This window comes from Culex quinquefasciatus, chromosome 2, assembly GCF_015732765.1.
Source record: "Culex quinquefasciatus strain JHB chromosome 2, VPISU_Cqui_1.0_pri_paternal, whole genome shotgun sequence".
Taxonomy (NCBI): domain Eukaryota; kingdom Metazoa; phylum Arthropoda; class Insecta; order Diptera; family Culicidae; genus Culex; species Culex quinquefasciatus.
In genome coordinates this window covers 122194137-122203847 of record NC_051862.1, presented here as the reverse complement: position 1 = coordinate 122203847, position 9711 = coordinate 122194137, and the positions used below count along the sequence as shown (strand labels likewise).

At 35.7% G+C, this 9711-nt stretch overlaps 1 protein-coding gene across 3 annotated transcripts in view; it reads left to right on the top strand.

The window, feature by feature from the left end:
• The first annotated feature begins 1324 nt into the window (after window positions 1-1324).
• Window positions 1325-9711, top strand: part of LOC6034152 (adenylyl cyclase-associated protein 1) — a 66505-nt gene continuing 58118 nt past the window's right edge. Inside the window, exon 1 of one of the 3 annotated variants that reach the window (XM_038258347.1) lies at window positions 1325-2039. The gene's annotated coding sequence lies outside the window, so the exon portion shown is untranslated. Of the gene's footprint in view, window positions 2069-2120; window positions 2136-9711 lie in introns of those variants that run through there. The other 2 variants (XM_038258348.1, XM_038258349.1) reach the window with 2 other exon arrangements.

The following is a 9711-nucleotide window of genomic DNA, read 5'->3' as shown; positions in this document are numbered from 1 at the left end:
TTTTAGTTCAAACTTTCGCGCCAATGCGATTTGTAAAGATTCGCTGGACGGCGGTTGGACTCGCAATTTAAAGGTTATTATTATTTCGAATTCCGAGGTAGAAGGGTCTTGGCGTAAAAAGAGGTTCGTGGAGAGCCGTTCAAGCCTTCGGACACCTACACGGAGAAAAAAGAGTTCCCAAAATCGTGAACAAGCGTTCATGAAAATGAGAACCACGAACAAAGTGTTCAAATTTCATGGCACGTTTTTCAAAATCATCAAAATCTTTTGTATTTCTAGTAAGGCTGGATCTTGTTCGAAAACTGTTCATGATATTTTGTGGTACCTTTTTTTCTTAAATACATTAAAAATTTGCTTATTGTTTTCACTTGTTGATATGCCATTCTACACCCAAACGGCGGTCGCATGATTGTGATGCATGGCGGCATGAAAGTATATCAGCATGAAAACTGTCCTCATGCATTTTTTGCGATATAGCGGTATGACATTTTTGCCCGTTATCGACAATTATCGACGTTACCGACGGCTTTTTGGTTGTATTTCACAAAAAAAAAAACCTTAACAGAACGAGGATTGAACCACCAACTTCTTGGTTATTGGTCCGACACGCTACCACCGCGCCATGGACGCTTGATGAAATGAGAGTGAAAGAACACCAACATATTCTTCTCTTTGGTGTGTTGCTCTTGGACGGGCCAGCTTTATATGTGTTGGTGAAAACTGCAGATCGCTGAAATGTTTACACGCGGGCAAAAATGATCTACGGGCTTGCTGCAAAAATTGTTATAAAATGTGACATTTTCTGCAGCAAATCCACTGTTGCAGATTTTGAGATATATATTTCCTTTGGGTGTAGCTATGCACTTATTTAATATGTGTTTGAAATCGCAACTACTTGATTTGTTATAGAAAGGCATGCCAGGTAAAAAAGATTATTAAAGTTTAAATTCACATGAAACAAAAACTCGGAAATTGTCATATCCAGCAGCCCTGTTGGAATCTCCCCTCAAATAGAGACCCAGCTTTCCGAACCATTCAAATAAGAAAGAACCTTCGAACTCGCCATTTCTCCGCCAGAATTATACCGCCATTCATTTTCACTCTCTGCTGCTCCTGCTAGTCTCTGGAAGAGAGAGAAGAACTTTCCCCTTATAACAGCAGCCCCAGCAGCACCAAGGCAATATCATGAATGAGAACAACACTGGGGAAATCTGACAAAGCGCACGAAAACGCGCGAGATTTTCCCGACCCGAACGCGCGTCGACCCCGACCAGAGATAACCCAAACTTCGGCCATCTCACACACTGCATGCTGCCTCGCAGAATCCAGTCGAGTTTGGAGATTCGCACCCGCCAGCAGCTTTGTCCGGAAAGCTCCTCCGCCACGTGACGGTCGGGCACAGCGCGCGCGTTTGTGGTTGTGTCTGTGTGTGTGTGTGTAGTTGGTTGTTGGTGGGCCTGTGTTCTAGTTTTCTCCCTTTATGGGCCTCCCCCTGGTACCCAGCATCCATCTCCTCCCCCCGTTTGAGACAACGAATCCAGGCTGGTTCCGGAGGAGTAGCAGCAGCAGCAGCATTCCTGCCGGGATTGTAGCAGATTTTTCCCATTCCCAAGTCGACCTCAGACTTGTTTTTCCCGTGAAAGAAGGAATTTAAGAGGAAAAGAAGAGGGGGAAAAAAGTGAACAAGAAGGAATTTGAGTTTATCAAATATTAAACGAAATCGCTGTTGCTGTTGGTGGGTTGGTTCGGGTGTGGAGACCACCGAAATCTGGTTTGGCCTGGTTGTGATTTGTGGAAAAGCAAAATTTTTCCCGCTCTCGGAATTGTTGAAAGAAAAAAGTTGTTTGGAAAATTCTAAGCATTTGAGGCGAAGAAAACGTGCGCGACTTCCCGCTTGAAGAGATTTATTCGTTGTCTAAGCTGTTATTACGTGACCTGTTTCAAATTAGCACTCATTGACTGCAAGAGGAAAAAAGATCGTCAGGATTTGCGACGACTTCCGGTTGGAGAGCGAAAACGAGTTTTCCGCGGGTGTCCTGGTATGATATAGAAAATAAAAATGGTGATGGTGCGTTTGAACAATATGGACTAAAGCTGGACTGCCCGGGAACACTATGTGCTTTGCAAATGCTTTGGTAATGGGTTTTTAGGTTTTGGGATATCTGGCGATTGAAGGGATGCACATATTTCTAGAAATTATGTCACGTTTTGTTATTCCTATCTTGTTTTAGATTATCATTTTTATTTTTAAAACTTTCTACGCTTATTTGAACATTTGCTTCTAGAAGAACCGATTTAGTAAAATTTAATTGAATTTGGAGGACAAAAAAAAATAAAAAAGTTTAAAAATTGAATTAACGAGCCATGGTTTTAACATCAGAATGAACATAACATAAAAATGTAGTTTACACCTGCCCAGTTGTTTTGCAATCATTAGTTTCCAAAATACCTAAGTATTGACGAAAATTTATTTTTTTGCAAAAAAAAAGTTTATGCGGTGCTGTACATTGGAATTTCATAAAAATTCAAAATACTTTTAATCCAGCCCAAACATGCTAAATATAATTATCAATGCAGAAAAACTTCTAATTTCATTAAAATTTTGAAGATTTTTGAAAAAAATATTTTTTTTGCCCTCTGATTTTTTGGACCAATTTTGATGGTTGGGCGACATAAACTTTGAAAAATATTTGCAACAGCCTAACTTTTGAGTGAATTTTCTGATCAGAACCATTGAGAAAAAAATAGGCACATGGAATAAAAATTTGCTGATTTTTTTAACTAACTTTTTTTTTACAAAAACTCAATTTCCCAAAATACGTATTTTTTTTATTTTCGAGACTTTTTTATATGTTCTAGAGGACAAAAACTCACAACTTTTGAGCCATAGTATGTTAAAAAAATCTGCCGTCAAATATATATTTTTTAAATAGTGATTTTCGGAAAAAATCGAAATTTCATTAAAAAATAGACCTAATTTTTTATGTAAAATTGAAGTTGCAAGCGAAAAGTACTCTAGGGGAGTGTGGGGTAATTTGGACACCCTAAGGAAATTGCTCTGTTACGGGTTCTTTGGATATTTTAAAGGAATGTGGATGACACCAGAGGATAATAGAGACCATATTTGATGGGAAAATGTCATTCATTTCGATTAATTTTGATGAAAAACCCATTTTTATCGCAAAAGTTAAAAGGTGTCCAAATTACCCCCACATTTTTGTGTGGGGGTAATATGAACACCCCTATGGGGTAATTTGGACATGCCTTGTGGGGTAATTTGGACATGCCTTGTGGGGTAATATGGACATACCTTGTGGGGTAATATGAACACTAGGGTGTAATATCAAAATCGATTTTCCAGCACAGCATTATTTTAGTTCCTTTTGGGGTCCTAAACAACTCCCCAAAGTTTGGGAACGATTGGTTAAGTCCTCACTTTGCGCAAAGCGAATCAATTTTCCATACAAATTTGTATGGGAAAAATCATTTTTTTGAATTTTGGTATTTAAAAAATCCAAGTTTCACGCTATACTAAAACCGGATTCATATTCGGATGCTCTAGAATGTGCTCTAATTTTCCCGAAGAGTATGGTGCTAACTTGCTCCTGAAAGAAGATACAGCGTCTCAAAACTCGTCTAAAACGTGTTTTCGATCAAAAAACACGTTTTAGACGAGTTTTGAACACGCTGTATCTTTTTATAGGAGCAAGTTAGCACCATACTCTCTTCGGGAAAGTTGTAGAGCACATTCCAGAGCATCCGAATATGAATGCGGTTTTGATATAGCGTAAAACGTGGATTTTTTAAATATCATAATTCAAAAAAATGATTTTTCCCATACAAATTTGTATGGAAAATTGAATCGCTTTGCGCAAAGTGGGGACTAAACCAATCGTTACCAAACTTTGGGGAGTTCATAAGGACTCTATAAGGAACCAAAAAGTTGCTGTGCTAGTTAAATTTGGACAACTTTATTTTTTTCCATACAACCATATTACACCCTAATGAACACCTTTTGTGGGGTAATTTGGACACATGTTGAAGAATAAGTTTAACATTTGATTTTTTGAGCATGTTTTTTATCCTTCAACCTGGTTTTGTAATTGCTTTATATTTTGAAGTGTTGCTCACAATATTTCATCAAAGGTTTAAATAATGATTTTGTGATAGAACTATAATTCAATAGGAAGATAACAAATAGTTCAGTGTAGTATACATAATTTAATCATTAATACTGAAATGATTTAAACATTGATTCTGGATCAGGCACTCTATACTTGTTTTTAGTGATTAAGGTATCGTTTATATTTATATAAATCAATCTTTATATAGAATTTATTAGCCTGAAAATATCATTTTTTTTTAATTTTACATTCTGTAGCCCTTCAAATTTAAATATTATTGTAAACCAGCATAGAAATTAGAAATGTCAAAGAAATTAATTAAAAGCAATCAACATAAGAGTCTTGTTGAACGCCAAATGTATAGTAATCAGATTTTCATCAATTCGAATATTGGAATAAATTTATCTAAATTAAAAAATAGGGGTTTTGTGAAAGTTCTCATTGCTCACATTCATTTTTGATTGTTTTGACATATTAAATCCCGCTAAATTTATCTAAATCCCTTTAAAAACTCATCCAACCATGAAAGTCACTTTTTTGTTGCCTGACAGGTAGACTTTCAGGTATGTCCAAATTACCCCACAAGACATGTTCAAATTACCCCCATAGCATATTCTATCATAAATAGCGATTTTTGATGATAAAAATGGATAAAATGCACAATTTTTATACGTAGGGTAGAGTAGTCATCAATGAGACACGGGGAACAATGATAAAATGGCTCTCACAAGTCGAAGTTTCAACCAATCAGGCTCATATTTGGGGGAAAGGTGTGTCTACTGGATAAACGTCTGCCATATTAGTGGCTTTGGTTATGGACGCTCCCTTGAAAAGTTATTCATAAATGTTTGATTCTGGGGTGTAAAAGTAAATTATGGACAAAAATTACTTTTTCGCTCGTAGGCTGCCATTTACACCAAAACTAATATTTCTTCAAATTTCTTTCGACGTTCCATAGGGATTAAGTTGGGCTACAATGTCCTTTCATTAGATTTGGCCAAAATTTAGAATAAACTCAGAATCCAGGGCTGTCTCATTGTTCCCCACTCATTTCAGCCCATGGGTAACAATGAGACACTTTGATTTTTCTTCAATAAACTTTTCAAAATCGATGGAAATCTTTCAAAACATGAATTAAAAGTGATTTTTGGCATATTTATAGAGTTTAAACTTCATTAAACCAAAAATACAAAGTTATTTGGTATTAATATATGGATTTTACAAAATTGAAATACTTTTTAGTGTAACTTTTGTTATTAAAAGTTTCATGTTGGCAAAATTGCTCTAAAATGTTCAAGGCAAGTCACCTGCAATGGAACAATACAAAAACATGATGTTATGCTAGAAAAATGTTGATTTTCGTAGAGTGTCTCATTGTTCCCCACCTGTCTCATTGTTCCTGCCAAGTGCGTCTACAATGAGACAGTTGAATAACTCTGGCTGTAGATGTCGGATCGATCTCATATTTTTGTCAATGTTAGAACACATTAAAAGAATGATAATGCAACTGAAAGCTCATTAAAACATGCTGATGAAAAAATTAGAAAAATCGTTGAAAGTTGAAAACCAAAAGTGTCTCATTGATGACTACCCTACCCTACATATCTTAGGCGTCGTCCAAGCATCCCCCTTAAACAAAAAATGTCCACTTTTTTGCCATATAACTCCTGCAAAACCTTATTTCCTAACCTTCAAATATTAGAATTTAAGGCAGTGCCAACCGGCCTTTGGAAACTTTCACATATTATACCAAAACTACTTAACCTATTCCAACTTTTTTGGTTTGTCCATACTCCTAGGCCATTACTAGTACTAGCCTTATCACTTAAATTACCGTTTTCACTTCATATTCGAAGAAAACGTGATTTTTAAAGGGGTGTCCAAATTACCCCCACTGTCCATATTACCCCAAACTCCCCTACACATTTTTTAATAAAGGGCTCCGTTTCCGAAAGTTTGATTTTAGCGAAATATTTTCCATTAATCTCAAAAAAATATATATATATTTTTGGGGCGTAATATTGAATGCTTGGCCTCTTTAAAATGTTAGTCTCGATTTAAAAAAAATAATATTTTATCGAAAAATTCCGAAAGTTTCACAAATGTTTCATGTTTTATAACATTGAATATCGGAACATTAGTTGCTGAGATATCGGCATTAGAAAATGGTGGGTTGCAGAGGTTCAATGTTCAATGTTCAGCTTAAGATTTTAAAAGATTATAATGATGGGAAAATGATCCTTACGACCATACGACAATTATAGGCTAGATTTGGAAATTTTCATTTTATGACCCATCAGGCCTGAAACAAATTTGACCAATAACAAACTTTGTTATTATCACGTTCATAAATTGTATTTAAAGTCGAATTGGATGCAGACACGTACTTATTATAACATTTTAAATGAAAATTCAATATTTTTTTAAGTCAACAAATCTGTTTATGAAAAGACATTAATTTTGTGGCTTTAAAAACCTAAAAATTGGGTATTTTAAAATACATAGGAGAAGTTTTGTTTTTCCTGAAACAAAAAGTATTTTAAAATGGCTTCCTCAACAAAGGAATGATGAAAAGTTGCATAAAATTGGTAATGCAGAGTCGATCATCCGAAACTTCGATGATCGAGCGAAAATCAAATTATTCGAAACCTCGATTGACCGAAGCCTTAATTATCCGAGGGTTTAAACTTCAAATAATCGAATCTAGTAAATATTAGTTTCTTAAGTCCCTCATTCATATTGGCCGCCAGTTTGGATAACATGTTCAGATATTTATTTTTATCATTTTCGGGATCATACTTGAGCTCAATGATCCAGAGGTTTGATAATCCGGGGTATTTTGTCAAGAACCTGGCATTATCGAGTCGGGCTTTAAATGAAAATCTTAAATAATTTTACTTTGTAAACTAGATAGCACAAGTAACTTATTATCATGGATATTTCATTTAAAGTTTCCCGATCAGTTTCCGTTACAATTTATACGTGCTACTCAGCGAAAAACTCACGATGTCATTTTCCTAATGACACTGCAAAATACATCGCTTTCATCTAAAAAAAATGAGCAAATCACCTTAACGGTGTACACTGGCTGAACGACCTTTTCAACCCTCCTCCACGCGGGCCTCGTCGCATCGAATTAACGTCAACCGGCGAGGTTTTTTTCGGGAAAACTTTTCGGCGTAACTTTTTAATGAGCCTCCTCGTCTCACGCAAATGTTCACGCGTTTATTAATCGCATAAATCCACGCTTTGCCGGCAATCTGTAGAGCGTACGCGGCTGAAGGAGATAAATATTAAACTTTTGAATTTTGGCAGATGTTTTGAAGTTTAAATATTTATAGTGAAAGAACCCAATTTCAATGTTTTTCAAACGGAAATGCCCCAAATAATTTAATTGAAATTGCAAAATGCTGAGTGCATTCTTGGCTGACGTAATGACGTTATTGAATTATTGGGTCAGAGGCTTTATTTGAGTTGTTTTTTTTTTTTGCATTGGGATAAAGAGAGTGAATTGACAGAAAATCGTTACCTCCCATTTGGCAAACATTAATCAGCTTAATCATGACGTGAAAAAAAAACTCAACCCAACCCCAGAGTTGAAGGGTGGGAAAAGGCACACGTGGCGCCAGGAGCTCTTTTGAGTATGTATCATTTTTTTTTGTTGATTCCATACTAAATAGAATAACTAAAAATAGTTAACATCTATTGGTTTGCTTAAATATAAATTTCAATCTAATCGTTCTGACTAAAATTTAAAAAGAAATGAGAATCCCAAATAAATCTGATGAAAATTGTTTCTCTTCAATCATAATGCTGTTTTCGCATGGAATTGCTTCATATTATGTATCAACCAACATGCCACACATTTCTGGGAAGGTAAGCGTTTATCGTGTTCCATCCCAATCTCACTCGAAATTGCCACAGGCAGTGTTCGGGCTGATGACGTAAATGCATTGACACGATGGCAAAGTTCTGAAATTTCGTACATGTTGAATTTCCATTGTTTGCGATGCCATTCATGAACTTTCAAGTGCTTAATTGAGGGTTATTGGTTTTGTTCCGAATCGATTGTCCTTTGTATCATGTTGTTTCGTTTGGAAAATCCGTAAAAAAATAATTCAAATTATAACCGCTAAAAATTTAATAGAAATGAAGGTGGTATTCTACTAGGGTAATTCTCCGCCAACTCACACAGCAGTTGCCCCGACCCCTCTTCGATTTGCGTGAAACTTTGATAATGACGGAGGGCAGTGACCCCTTCCATTTTTGAACATGCGAAAAAAGAGGTGTTTTTCAATCATTTGCAGCCTGAAACGGTGATGATATCGAAATTTGGTGTCAAAGGGGCTTTTATGTAAAATTAGACGCCCGATTTGATGGTGTACTCAAAATTCCGAAAAAACGTATTTTTCATCGAAAAAAACACTAAAAAAGTTTTAAAAATTCTCCCATTTTCCGTTACTCGACTGTAAAAAAATTGGAACATGTTATTTTATGGGAAATTTAATGTACTTTTCGAATCTACATTGACCCAGAAGGGTCATTTTTTCATTTAGAACAAAATTTTTCATTTTAAAATTTCGTGTTTTTTCTAACTTTGCAGGGTTATTTTTTAGAGTGTAACAATGTTCTACAAAGTTGTAGAGCAGACAATTACAAAAAATTGATATATAGACATAAGGGGTTTGCTTATAAACATCACGAGTTATCGCGATTTTACGAAAAAAGTTTTAAAAAGTTGGTCGTCATCGATCATGGCCGTTCATAGTCACCCGCGACAGACACGGACGACGAAACAAAGAGAAACGCAAAAGTAACTTTTTCAAAACTTTTTTCGTAAAATCGCGATAACTCGTGATGTTTGTAAGCAAACCCTTATGTCTATATATCAAAATTTTGTAATTGTCTGCTCTACAACTTTGTAGAACATTGTTACACTCTAAAAATAACCCTGCAAAGTTAGAAAAACACGAAATTTTAAAATGAAAAATTTTGTTCTAAATGAAAAAATGACCCTTCTGGGTCAATGTAGATTCGAAAAGTACATTAAATTTCCCATAAAATAACATGTTCCAAAAATTTTTACAGTCGAGTAACGGAAAATGGGAGAATTTTCAAAACTTTTTAAGTGTTTTTTTCGATGAAAAATACGTTTTTCCGGAATTCTGAGTACGCCATCAAATCGGGCGTCTAATTTTACATAAAAGTCCCTTTGACACCAAATTTCTATCTCATCACCGTGTCAGGCTGCAAATTATTGAAAAACTCCTCTTTTTTCGCATGTTCAAAAATGGAAGGGGTCGTACCGCCCCTCCGTCACGAGATATCAAAAAACGGACCTCGGATTCGTGATCAGGGACAAAAGTTACCCCTAAGGACAAAGTTTCACGCAAATCGAAGAGGGGTCGGGGCAACTTTTCCCGATTTCGTGTGAGTTGGTAGAGAATTACCCACTACGGATAACTTGGAATAATGTAATACCCCCTTGAGTAAATGAGCAGTTCTCTAGGATTTCGGTCATTCGATTTTTTTTGTATTTTTTAATCCGACTGAAACTTTTTTTGGTGCCTTCGGTATGCCCAAAGAA